At 43.9% G+C, this 12,395-nt stretch overlaps 1 protein-coding gene and 1 long non-coding RNA gene across 12 annotated transcripts in view; both read left to right on the forward strand.

Moving 5' to 3' along the window:
- The window catches only part of Fas3 (fasciclin 3), a 557,696-nt gene that overhangs the window by 362 nt on the left and 544,939 nt on the right, over positions 1-12,395 (forward strand). The gene's annotated exons all lie outside the window — the stretch shown is intronic.
- The window catches only part of LOC143208069 (uncharacterized), a 54,726-nt gene continuing 42,331 nt past the window's right edge, over positions 1-12,395 (forward strand). Inside the window, exon 1 of the long non-coding RNA XR_013008829.1 lies at positions 1-12,395. This exon is cut by the window's right edge and continues 24,305 nt beyond it. This is a non-coding gene — a long non-coding RNA (uncharacterized LOC143208069).

Below are 12,395 nucleotides of genomic sequence, written 5' to 3' on the forward strand. Positions count from 1 at the left end.
CTGAAGTAACATCCGTAACTTTCTTTTCTATCGCGTCGGGTATGAGACCGATGGTGACACGTTGGGTTAAGAATGTTGCTAAGATGGTCGGCGTTCGATCGATGTATCGGATGGTTGTCGATGTCTGTTTCGAAACCGGCCGTCGTCGTTGAAAGGCGGGAAAGAAACGATGAAAACGTTATGGCACGCGATCGAGCGTTCACGGCGTAACCTTCAACGTCGTTTCCACGAGAAATGGTACCCGGATCGATGAAGTTTCGAACCAGCTAGAGCCGGTGTTCTCCGGCGAGAATTATGACGGATCGATACATAGAGATGCGGGGAACGCGTAACTGCGATTTGACTGATCACGGACGCGGGCTAATCCACCGCCGAAATCACAGTCGATCGGTCAACGAGACAGACCGCTGCCAGGCTGCGACCAATTCGCGCCGGCATGATCAAACGAATTGCGACTGGCTCTCGGACCGTTCAGTTTCTTTTTTTTTCGAGAAACCGAGAGAAACCAACGTTTCGCGTCCGATGCTCGACCCTCCCGCCATAACGATCATCACTGACGCGGCAATTCGTGCGGCCACTGCTAAGGTCAAGCAAATGGGAGATCATGGTCGTCTTAATTGTGGAACAGATACGTGAATGAGAATGACACCTCGACTTAGAAAGTCGAAAGCCAATTATTTTCACGGAAGTCTCGTGTTCGCCGGCGCTCGCTCGTAACTGATACGTTATCGGTGGGATTACTTATTCGAAACGGGAATTCAGAAAAAAGAAAACAAAATTATTCAACGTTCAGATAGGAAAATGGCGATCAGTGATTCTGTCGTAATAAGGTCCGATTCCTTATCCCGATACATACTGTAATTCTTTGTCTTCTAACCCGGTAAATGTATGTAGCCTGTTTGTTTGTTTGTGTTTGTTGTTGATGGTAAAATTGATGCACACCATTCATCCGTATAATCAGAAATAATGGCACGGTGTCGTCACAGTTCTGCCGTTATGGCGGCAGTTTTGGGTCTTGAAACGTTGATTTTTCACTGTAACTGTGCAATTCTTTTTTTGCTTGCTTCTGTTCGACAGTTATACGACTCGCTGGAACGGTGACCTAAAATGTTTTCAACAGTACGGCACAATATTTTTTAATTATATCATCACGTTTTAGCGTTTTCTAAATTCTTATTCGTTGTAAACACACTCTTTTTTTCCGTAACTTATAAAGTTTATTTTCGATTATGTATATATTTCTTCCGTGATTGCTATAACACGTTATTGAAAAAGGTTGAGATGTAAATATTTATTATGCGCCATTTGACGAAGGTGATTTGTCGAACTGCACTTGAGTCAACATACGTGCCACTATCGCAGAAACAATAAACACTGCAGTTTTTACTGGTGGACATTATGTCAGTTTTACGTTTCATAAAAATATTACCGGTGTTTTTTTAATCTAGTTCAAGGATAGGTTGATAAGAACAAATAATATTTTATGAGAAGAAAGGCATCTGAAAGACAGCCTAATTGACCGCTGTACTCTAACCGACTAAGGTCACCGTTGAAAAGATCATAAACTATTGCAGTATGCTAACGTAATTAACGTTTACACGATTTTCATAATTAATCCTTGTACACACTGGCGGTATTCAGACAGAAGCCATTGTCAGTGATCGCCAATAACTTCTCAAGTGTCCTCAATGAGTATTAACTCTTATGCCAATAACCGGGTTTCCAGTTCAAACTGGGGCTTCAAGGTTCGCTTACTAATCCTTTGAAAGATGGCAAACCGTTTTGAATCCACGTTGCTTAAAAAAGATTCTTAGACTCGCAGATTTAATTATTAACATAGAAAGTGGTACTAAAAAAATGAAAGAACTTCTTTTAGTACCTGTTTAAAAATATGATTCTTCAACGACCGTTTTGAAAGCATACGGGACACTAAACGATATCTGTTTAATATTTAATATAAAAGAAACAGCAGTTTTTAATATAAAATGCAACAGTCGTAAACTTTAAGGGCGTCTTGGATTATATTTCCTCTTCAACATTTTAATACACTCTTAACGTAGCAACTTTGTTTCTTTTACAACTCGGACGAAGTTTGTTAGCCTACTTCGACAACAATAGAGGCTAGGACGATGGCTTATAATTTTTCTCTGAAGTAGTCGGATACACTATTTCAATTCTAGCCCCGTTCCCATCGTTGTAGCATTCTCCCCTTTCTGTTGATTATAATGTAAAACGGAACGGTTACCTGCCTGAAAGTAGATATGAAACGAGCGTACCGTATTTATCGATCTAAAGTTAGGAATAATGCTCGGTATCGAGCAAAACTACCGCCGGCTTTTGTTCATCGCAACAGAACGACTCAAACATTGAGACTGTTTATTGCTCGGGCTGTTCTTCGCAATTTCCTCCTGCCGCGATTCAAGGATATCGCTCGTTTCGCATTACATAATTGGAATGGATGTAGCTCGTTTTATCGAAGTAACGCCGGCTAACTCCCTGTAATCCTTTCTTTTCCTTCTTCGGTGAACTTCCGCGTAACTTTAGCGCGGCGCGGACCACTTCCTGTATCGTAAACCGATAAATACGAGAAAGTTTCAATTAAATAATGATCAATACAACTTAATGAACGCAACGAGCAGCGGCCAAGCCTGTGTACCAATCAGTGTCCCGTGGTATCGTAATTATCCCCCGTGGAAGCTTCATTATCGTCGGCCTGGAGCGGGGGAAAATTCAGACGAAAGTTTCGATTTGTATAGAAAATGGCGGAACAGTGTCTTCCGGCGCCGTTGAAGGGCTGTTTCGCTCCAGCGAATACGAGGCAAAAACACACGGAAAATTAACTAGCCTGCCAGCGGACAGTCAAGGTGAACATTATTTTGCGAGAGAAATCTTAATCTTGCCCACGTGCGCTGCATCGTGGAACGCAGCGACGGAAACGCCTCGTGTACATGGAAAGTTTAAGGTCGCATTTACACGAAATGCCTCTCCCTCTGTGCGACTTGGTTCTCGACTCGTGCTTACCTTGAGCTGTAAAGAAAGGTCGATGGATAATGTGACGCAATCGGAATCGCTAAAGATAGTACATGCGTCGATTCAACGTTGCGAATTGCAAGCAATGCACCTCCCAACGACAGTACCGTTCAATTCTCAACTGTACTCGCAATCTTCGCTGAACAGGCTGTGGGTGTGAATAGCAAAGATGCGATTAACCGTTCGTTGTTGCCGTTCCGAGAACATTCGCGAGACGTTCATTCGCACGGCTCAGTCCTCCAAAAATTTCCAAAGTTTCCGCATCGTGTTTACCTCCGCCTGGACGAATCGATGGGTGTCGCGTGACTACGTTCGTGAGTCAGGTTTTTCGACCTACTTAGGGCACTCCAGCGATTCCTGGAATCGACAATTATTGACCAGTTGGCTACTTGTTTCATTTAGAAGTTATTCAGGAAAATGAATTTTTTTTACGAACCTTTAACTAATGTTGTAAAACTATTACACTTGACTTGAATCACCGTCTTTTAACGGCTGTAAGAAACATATTTCAGACTTGTCGCACACTTTGAGACTCTATCCACGCAAAATCGATGAGTAATGTTCTTTAAAATAGAATGTCTCGAAGTGATACAGCAACAAAAAACAAATGTCGCGATTATCGCTATATTTTTTAACCTTGCCAGGCCGAGAAACTGATTCTAGTTTCAATCGTATCTACAGTGACACGTACCAACAGAAGTCAGGGTTCAGATTTCGGTTTTTAATCAACGTTCGTTTGCACGTAGCGTAAGGACGGTACATATGTGCAGGTCGCTTCAACGTCTAAATAATTCAGTTTTGTAGCCCACGTATCTACACGAATAGCGGAGATGGTTAATGTACAACGTACGGTCGGTCAGAGACCCCCATCAATCCTGCAGACTATTGGGACTAAAATTATCGAGCTAAATAGAAGAGATTTTATCTAGACAACGAACCTATGCGAATCCGAGTAGGGTTACTCGAGTTATGCGCGCGTCGCGGTATAAAATTTAATAACCTCGCGCGGCGAACGGATCCGTGAAAGATCTAAAGTGATCGTGGCGGCTATTAAGTCTCGAACGCAATGATTTTAATTCGAGGTCGAACGCTTTATCGATGACGTAGCGCCGTTGGTAGTACATCAGGAAAGCCGTGTTCGATTCATCGAGGCGATAAGATTTAAAATAAAACTTATCCTCGCGGTGTTTGAAAAGAAGACGTGTAGTTATCAGCGTCGATACCAAGACGATAATGCGATCCGAAGTAAAAGTTAAAGCACAGGCTCATTGAGCACGCTGCTGGCGCGAACTCGTTGAATTAATTGATGGCAAGTACGATCGATCGTGGCGTTGTTACCCGGTGAAATTTGCTCCAGGAGAATGTTAATTTATGTAATGTAACGCACATTAAACAGAATGTTACGAAACACGATTGTTGTGCTACTGGATGCGGCTCAAAACACCGCGTATAATGCGATGGAGATTACACACACGGCACGCGCGTGTCCTTGCAGTTATTGCGAATTCCGAGCGCACTTCGCGTTCCTCTTGTTTATTTTTCGAACGAAGTGTCGCTCTCCTCCGAGTTCGGCGGCCGCCTATAAACGTCTCGGCGACATCAGTTGTTTTTTTTTTAACGGTAGACCGACTACGAAAAAGAGGTCGAGCTACCCTCGTTCGGCACTTCAAAGCTCCCCGCGATCGACAATCGGCCAACAATGTAAAAGCTCGGAATTAATCACGCGCCAATAACAGTCGAAACTTTCATATTTCCCAGTATGTTTTCGCGTGTGCAACTGTTGCAGACTGTTGGGGTGCTCCCCACGGATACAACCAGAAAGACGTTAAGCGTTCCTGTTCTGCATTCCGAGCTATTAATAACCGTCGAGGGAGTGTCACGTTAAATTCGTTCTAATAAGGACACTTTTCAGAAGTTTTACTAATCAATGAACAGTGACGAATAGGAGCATCTTTAAGTTACATTGACAGGATGTGATGACTAGATACCTTAGGCCTTGGTGACTCACGCTTGCACACGTAGAAAAGGCGTTCCACATATCGTTGCAGATTTTAATCAGATACTTCACACAGTTCAGGATTTACAGTTCATTGCTCTAAAACCGTTTAGGAATCCATGCAAAATTCAATAAAGTCGATGGAAATAGGTGCAGTTCGACAGGTACATGATTCAGTAGCCGGAGCTTCAGAAAAATGATTCATCTTCTGATTCGTGTCTCGAGGAACGCTCGCTTACGTGTTACTTGTGCAATATTAACGCGATGAGACACAAGTATCGTCACTCAGCTATGTCTTCCGATAATTCCGATCTTCTTCAATCCTCGTTGGTCACGTCATGGTTACTGTTGCTTATAATACTCGTGTTCATTAATCTTGAATTTTGACTGACATCTTCTAATTATGTCGTTTATGAAATGGATTACTTGTCTTTCTGTTTCGACCATCATTTACTTTTGTGCCAATTCTAGACGAGTTCTCGAAAATCCAAGAGACTGCTGGAATATGGAGGTTGCCCCACTTTCGAGTAATTTGAGCGAATCAACAAAATGTAATTAAATATCAGGTAGTGCTTCAACGTACTGTACAAAGATATTACTTTCGACTTACTAGAATTATTCAAGAAGGAAAGGAACGTTTAAGTGGCTTCTGTTTCTCGTCCCAAGTGCAGAACATTGTTATTTGCAAAGATGTCTTAATAATTGTCACTCTGAAGAAACTTGCTCGACAAGCGATTCATAGTGAACTTCTTATTGCAGCAAACCCTTAATCCTTTAGCTACTGGTGTGTATTCACAAATGTGTCTATCTAAACGCAAAACAAAAAGGAAGAAAAGATGTACAGATGCTGAGAGGAAGGCAATGTAAACAAATACATCCGGCATACAAAGCGGTGTTTATTACGTGTCTGATACACAACGAACGAAATATAAACACTCTACGCGCTTGCTTGTTTCATCGACGCAATCTTGATAAAATAAATAAAAGTCAATAAGCGACGCCCGTTCCCGGCATAATTTATCAAATCGCTTGTTGACGAAAGTTTCGTTCCATGGTCTATTGACGACAGCCGTAGTTAAAGAGTTAAATTCCGGTAAATGTCTTGAGCGTATTGGTATTTGCATAAGCGTCGAACGAATCGATAGTAGACGAATCGAGTAAGGCTTGCGTAAGCTCGCGTAACGTATCGTCGCGTCGCAAGTGCGACCTACTCTTCCGGTCGTTGACACGGTTCTCCTTCGGCAAATGTGTTTCCGACCTAACAAAGGCCCCGTGGGCCAAAGGTAGGACTTGACCGGTGCCGTCGACCCATGTCGAAGGGTCGAAACAACCATAAAGGCAGACGATCAAAGTGGGCTCAAAGTCGTGCGGGGCCAACAGTCATTTGGATGCGGTGGAAAGAAGGTGAAACGTCGTCCTGCGAAGAAAAGTTACGTGGCAGGTGTGTTCCGCGTGGCAGCCGTACACACGTGCGTGAGGGTCCACGCACACACCACCGCCATGTAGGCACGACTGGAACTATATATACGTCTATGACGACCAACAGGTTCTCCTGGAACAGGTTTCGGTGCCTATTTTCGGTCCGCGTCCGCTGCCTAAACTCTTCAAATTACGTTGAATCAAGGCGGGCTCGTTCTTTCTTTTCTACCCTTCGGCCCGAGACCCTGCTCTACCCCTTCATTCTGCCTAATTAAAACATGAGGGTTGCCCTGTATTTCCTTATGCGCTGTTACGTGCAACCGTTGCCCCGATGCTCGATCGAAAACTGGAGACCTTTTGTACCTAAATCTCTTCCGTCGTCTGCAATTAACTGTTCCTCAAAATCCTTGAGACTCTTAAATACGAGGTTGGTTCTAATATTATTTCGTCCTTTTCTCGACGGGGTGTTCGAAATCTCAGCACGTTGCAAACGACTCGTGGAATTCCATAAAATATGTAGTAACGAGATGCTCGACTTCCATTTTTACCACGCATATATTAGCTTGCCGTGTCGTTGTTGTATGCGTCAAATCTTGTTATCGAATTTTAAACTATTTCCCAATGAGCTAGAGACTTGAAACTTTAAATATATCTCAGCACTGGATGACAATGCAATATTAAAAAACAAGTTTAAGAAAAAAAACTTTCCGTCCAGGAGAAACAAATATTTAAATATTAGCCGTCTCGTGTGGTGTTTCGTTCATTCAGTTCCATTTCGGACTCCATCAAGAGACGTCGTCTCTCGGAGTCATCCCCTCATTCTATATCTTACTATTTCATTGTACCAGTATTACAATATCTTGCGTTCCATTTATAAAGACTAAAAAGTAGAAAATAAAAAACATTTTTTTAAAACCACGCTTTTACTAAAATGCACTAAAAAGGAGAAAATAATTTTTTTCCTGGTTCTCCCAAAAATTTAACATAAATTTAAATAAAATCATGACACATTAGTGACCATAAAAATAAAAGCGTGGAGCGCCCACGAAGATTACGTCAATATAGTTTAGCGCTCCACGCTTATATTTTCATAGTCACTAATGTCGTGATTTTACTTAAATTTATATTAAATTTTTGTCAGAACCAGGAGAAAAATTATTTTCTCCTTTTTAGTGCATTTTAATATAAGCGTGGTTTTTCAAGTATTTTCATATATATTTTTCTCATTGTGATATCAAAATCGTAATTATTATCTCTTCGCTTTAACTTCTTTTAGGTATTTTCATACAAGTCTACGACTTTTGATCCTTCAGAGATACGTGCCGGAACAAAGGGCTTACTTAGTCAAAATCAAAGGGCGTATTCAAAATCCAGTGAGACAGCGCCCTTTAAACAGTGCAGCGGATTGCATAATTTCCAAGAATTCAATTCTAATCAAAAGACGCACGTGACCCTCCATCATCTTTTCGACAGAGGGTGATATGTATAACGGCCGATATGAAGTCGGAGAACACAGCACAGTAAAATTGACAAGTCAAAGTCGTAGCTAAACGACGCGTGATCGCATAAAATTTATCGGAAGCGTAGTTATACCAATTTTCCAAGCAAGCGGCGAGCAAATAAGAGCGAAAATCGAAGATCCGCTGTTGATTGCATAGAATCGGGTTAATTGAGTTTTCACGATGCTTCAACGCGATAAGCTCATCATCGATCGCGCGCCGCTGATGCATCTACACGCACTCACTGATAAACGCATGATTGGATGGTTGCGCATGATAGTGTCATAATGAAGGCATTAGTAGTTTATACGAATAGCATTGTTCCACGTGCAGTGTTCGATTGCGCGATGTCCCATTCCGTGTTGTGCGCGAAACGCACCGCACCGGGCATCCTGTATTTTGCACGGCGGGATTCGCAGTCGAGCGTTTTCTAAAGCGGTTCGGAGAGCTGTGCCGCCAGGAAAATACGTGGAGCACCGTGTCGGACGGTGTGCAGTCGCACGTAATTAATGAAAATCGAGATTCACGATGATACGGCTCCCTGTGCGCGTTGCGGGCGGGTCAACGTCCCCTCCGCGCTTGACGATTTCACCGTCGATGCACCGGCATATCTTCGTACGAAACGACGCCACGCGGCGCCCGCCGCCGTTGGAACGATGATTCACGCGGAAAAGTTCATTGCCGAAGATTTATCAAAGCGACACGTCCAGTTTACCAGGAAAGTTAAAACGCGCGGCTAGAAAGTACACCGGACCCAGCGATACGTTTTTATCTCGATTATAAATGTTGCGCGTCGGGGCGCGCGCGACCGGCCGAACGCGTTAGCGAAATGGACGCGTTCCGTTCACGCTATTACCGAAACGAGTTTATGAAACACCGTTTCGAATTTCTGAATGCTTCGTGCATCATCCTGCGCGATAATTCGTCGTGACTACCACCTCATTGCTTTCATTGAATTCGAATCGTCGGAACGGTAACGATCGAAGAGTGACAATCTAGAATTCCCGCAGAAACAAGAAGAGTAAAACCTGCCTCCCTTCCCTCCCCTGTTCGTGATTTTCGCAGATCATTCTATAAAATTCGGTATGATCATGTTTCGTAGACTTGAACGAACTTTGCGACACGAATGTTCATTACCGTTTCGTCGGGCCGCAAGTTGCGTAAGTGCACAAACAGACGACCAACGACAAAGGATGTTGCCGGCGCTTTAGATCCCGGAGCTGCCGCCTCCAGTTGTGTTCCAAGAGAGTAGGGAACGTAGGGAAGCCGTAGTTCGGTTTGAATTCGACGAGCGATGCGGTGGAAGTTTCGTGCATGACACACTTAGCAGATTTCGATTCGGCCGCGATACGGTGCTCACGAAAGGTAAATGATTAGAGCCAACGGAAGCAAATTGGCTGCTTAATCGATCAGAGGTGGGCGATGCGGTGGCGGTGTGCGGCGGGTCGGTCAAAGAACACCAGGGAGAACTCCCGGAGAGAGCGTCAAATGTTACGCGGCCCTCGGCTAATCGACGGACATTCGCGTAAGGCTTAATTGCACGTGGCTAAACAGATGAAAGGAGGATATTGACCCGATCCCTAAAGAGCACATGGTCACGGAAAGGGACCTCGTAAAGTGCACGCGAACCAAACGCTCGCACGCTCGCAACTTTCCCTCCCGATGGTTACGCAATCGAATTCATTGTACGCAGCTCTCGACGATAGCCGCCCGTCGATCCGCTCGGGTCTTGCCGGCACGACGACGGAACCATTAAAACTGTGTGCTACACCTTCCAGGTATTATTTCTCGGATGGCGGCCTCGTTATTCCGTAAAAGAAGAAATATTGTTGCGCGGAATGTGCGCTGAAATGTCCGGGAGAAATAATACTGGACCGAAACGTGCGAGAGATAATGGCGTAGCTTGTTCCTCCCGACGACTATGACTCTTAACCGGTCGAGACACGTAGCAATACATTTGCTATCTAAAATATATTGTCCACTGGAACTGCGAGAGGAAGTAGGAAATCAATTGGTTCTCCATCAATGTCGTTCTCATTATTCGAAGCAGACGTCGTTGAAGAGGAAAATGGTCAAAGCAGTGGTACGCAATAATCAATGTTATCGTGATCTCGTATCTGTTTTCCGATTATGTATTAACAATTAAGTTTCCCTGCGAAATTTGGGTGAAAGCGCAGGAACGCGGAGAATCTGTTTTCCACGCCTAAAAACGGGAGCTGGATGAATTTGCGCAACATTTCCTCCACGCGCGCGCGGTCGTATACATCGGACGACCTACAATCGAATCACCCTGTACAGCATCAGCCTGTAGCGTGCCATATATTTTTACGGTGTATACTATTTCCACATAGTCGTTCGGTTTCTATTGGATCGAGTAGGTTTATTTACGGAAACGCGTACATAGCAACTTTTCAAACATCACCGCAGGACGTTCGCACTGCGTTCGCTACTATACATAGATCTAACATCGCGCCGACATAGTTCTTGGTTCTTCTATACACTTTTGCAGGTATCGTCGCGTGACAGTTTGCACAGTATATCGTCGCTAACTATTCAGAAACGCTGCATGCGATCATTATAGAAATTGCAAGGAAACACAGTGTATACACATTATTGAGTGTAGGTGTTGGATAACAGGGGAGGAAAAAAAGCGGTTTTAATTTTTAAATATTGCACTCGCGTTTACGAGACTGCAGACCGGGCTGCGGTTCGCGTCGGTGCACCGTTTTGAAAAAATTGTACAGGGTTATCCACTTACCTCGGCTCCCTCGCGTGTTAAAACAAGCGCGAATGCTAATAGAGACCGGGTTTGTTGTCGAAAACAAGCTTCGCATGATGTTTTCCGTGCTTTATCTCGGAGGAACTCGAAGCTAAAATGTCTTTACCGAGAAAATGGTTCTAGACGCTCAAATTGGTATATTTCCGACAACTCGTGGCGGAAGATTTTTATCTTCACGCAATATTATCGTTCCTTTAACCAGCTAAATAATCGTGTTAATTCGGCAGTGGCCTTCAATGGGTATTTCAATTTGTGCAATTTGTAATGCGCTAATCGAAATCGTCTCGATGTGTTTGCACAACTGTGGAAACATGTACAATGTTGAAGCGAAAGTGCATTTGAATTTAATCGATTTAGCTGTATCTTGATACATGTTTAAACAGGACATAAAGCACGTCAATTAGTGTATAAAGAAGAATATAAAGTCCTGTTTAAAACAACAGAGGTGACCTGGAATTGTTCGACACACCTGCTTTCACGGCAGATGTGTGTCTTATGCGATGAATTATTCAACATTCTGTGTTTCCGTAAAATTTTTATTCTTATTACTTAATTCTACTTCGTTCCTAATCTCTCTTCTTCAAATGGCGTCTCGGACACGTGACGAGATTCGGACGCCAAAGTTGATTATTTTTAACCTTCCATAAAACCAAGACATATTATTTTATTTTCGTCTGGACTACTTTCTTCATGCAGATGACAAATTTCACTAGATTTTACAGTGTGTGTTGAACTTCCTCGAGTTGTCTTCGAAGGTACGTTGTTAAATTAATTAGACTCTGTTGGTAGCACGTGAACGGTTCTTGTTGAACGATCCAATTACGTCTGTCGTGAAACCGTGAATTCTGCGAAAGAATTCCGAGTTAATTATAAGCGGACGATGGTTTTCGCAACGGTGCGGTGCCGAGTCGGGTTCCCTTGTTGCGAATGCGATCGCGAAACGGTTAGAACCGCGCGGCCGCGGCCGGTGCCGGTGCTGGTGCTAGTGCGCACACAGGCAACTTGCCAAGTTTTCCGTTCGATCAGGGGATTTGCTTGATATACCGTCTTGATTTTATGGACGCCCCGCAAATCTTTTCAATTCGCGCTCGCGTCCCGCCCGGCGATTGACTCGGCGACGCGCGTAATCATAATCAGAATCAGATAACCGGCGACGGTATTACCGGCCACGAGAGCTCGTTATTGACTTTTAATTGGATTTTGATCAGCCAGCGGCCGCGTTTTTCACAGAATCGCGGAACGATTTTTGTCGGTCCCGCGAGACCGGTGTGCAACAACTTTATTGCGGGACGCGAACGAATTAATTATTATCGAGCGCTACACGTGGCCACCCTCGCAACACGCCAATATCCCCGATCGGGATTGCGTGGAAAAATATAAATTGAGACATTAAATATATAATTGATCGCGTATATTGGACACCAAAACATCTAACGGTGATAGCCGGGGTGTTTCGGTGGTGTTCGGCTTTCCCTGGCCGCGATGCGTATCGGGAATGCATCGGGCGAGATACGTATCGTTTATGTAATCTGCAATGCAAATAGAATTTATACTCGGCGTTTCCTTTTTACGACGTGCCCGCAGTTTTTCTATGCCCATTCGAGCCGGGTAAATATTAATATTCCCGCGGATACCATCGCGCGCCCGTTCGAAAATCGACCGTCCCTTCACC

The sequence above is a fragment of the Lasioglossum baleicum genome, chromosome 4 (genome assembly GCF_051020765.1).
Source record: "Lasioglossum baleicum chromosome 4, iyLasBale1, whole genome shotgun sequence".
NCBI lineage: Eukaryota > Metazoa > Arthropoda > Insecta > Hymenoptera > Halictidae > Lasioglossum > Lasioglossum baleicum.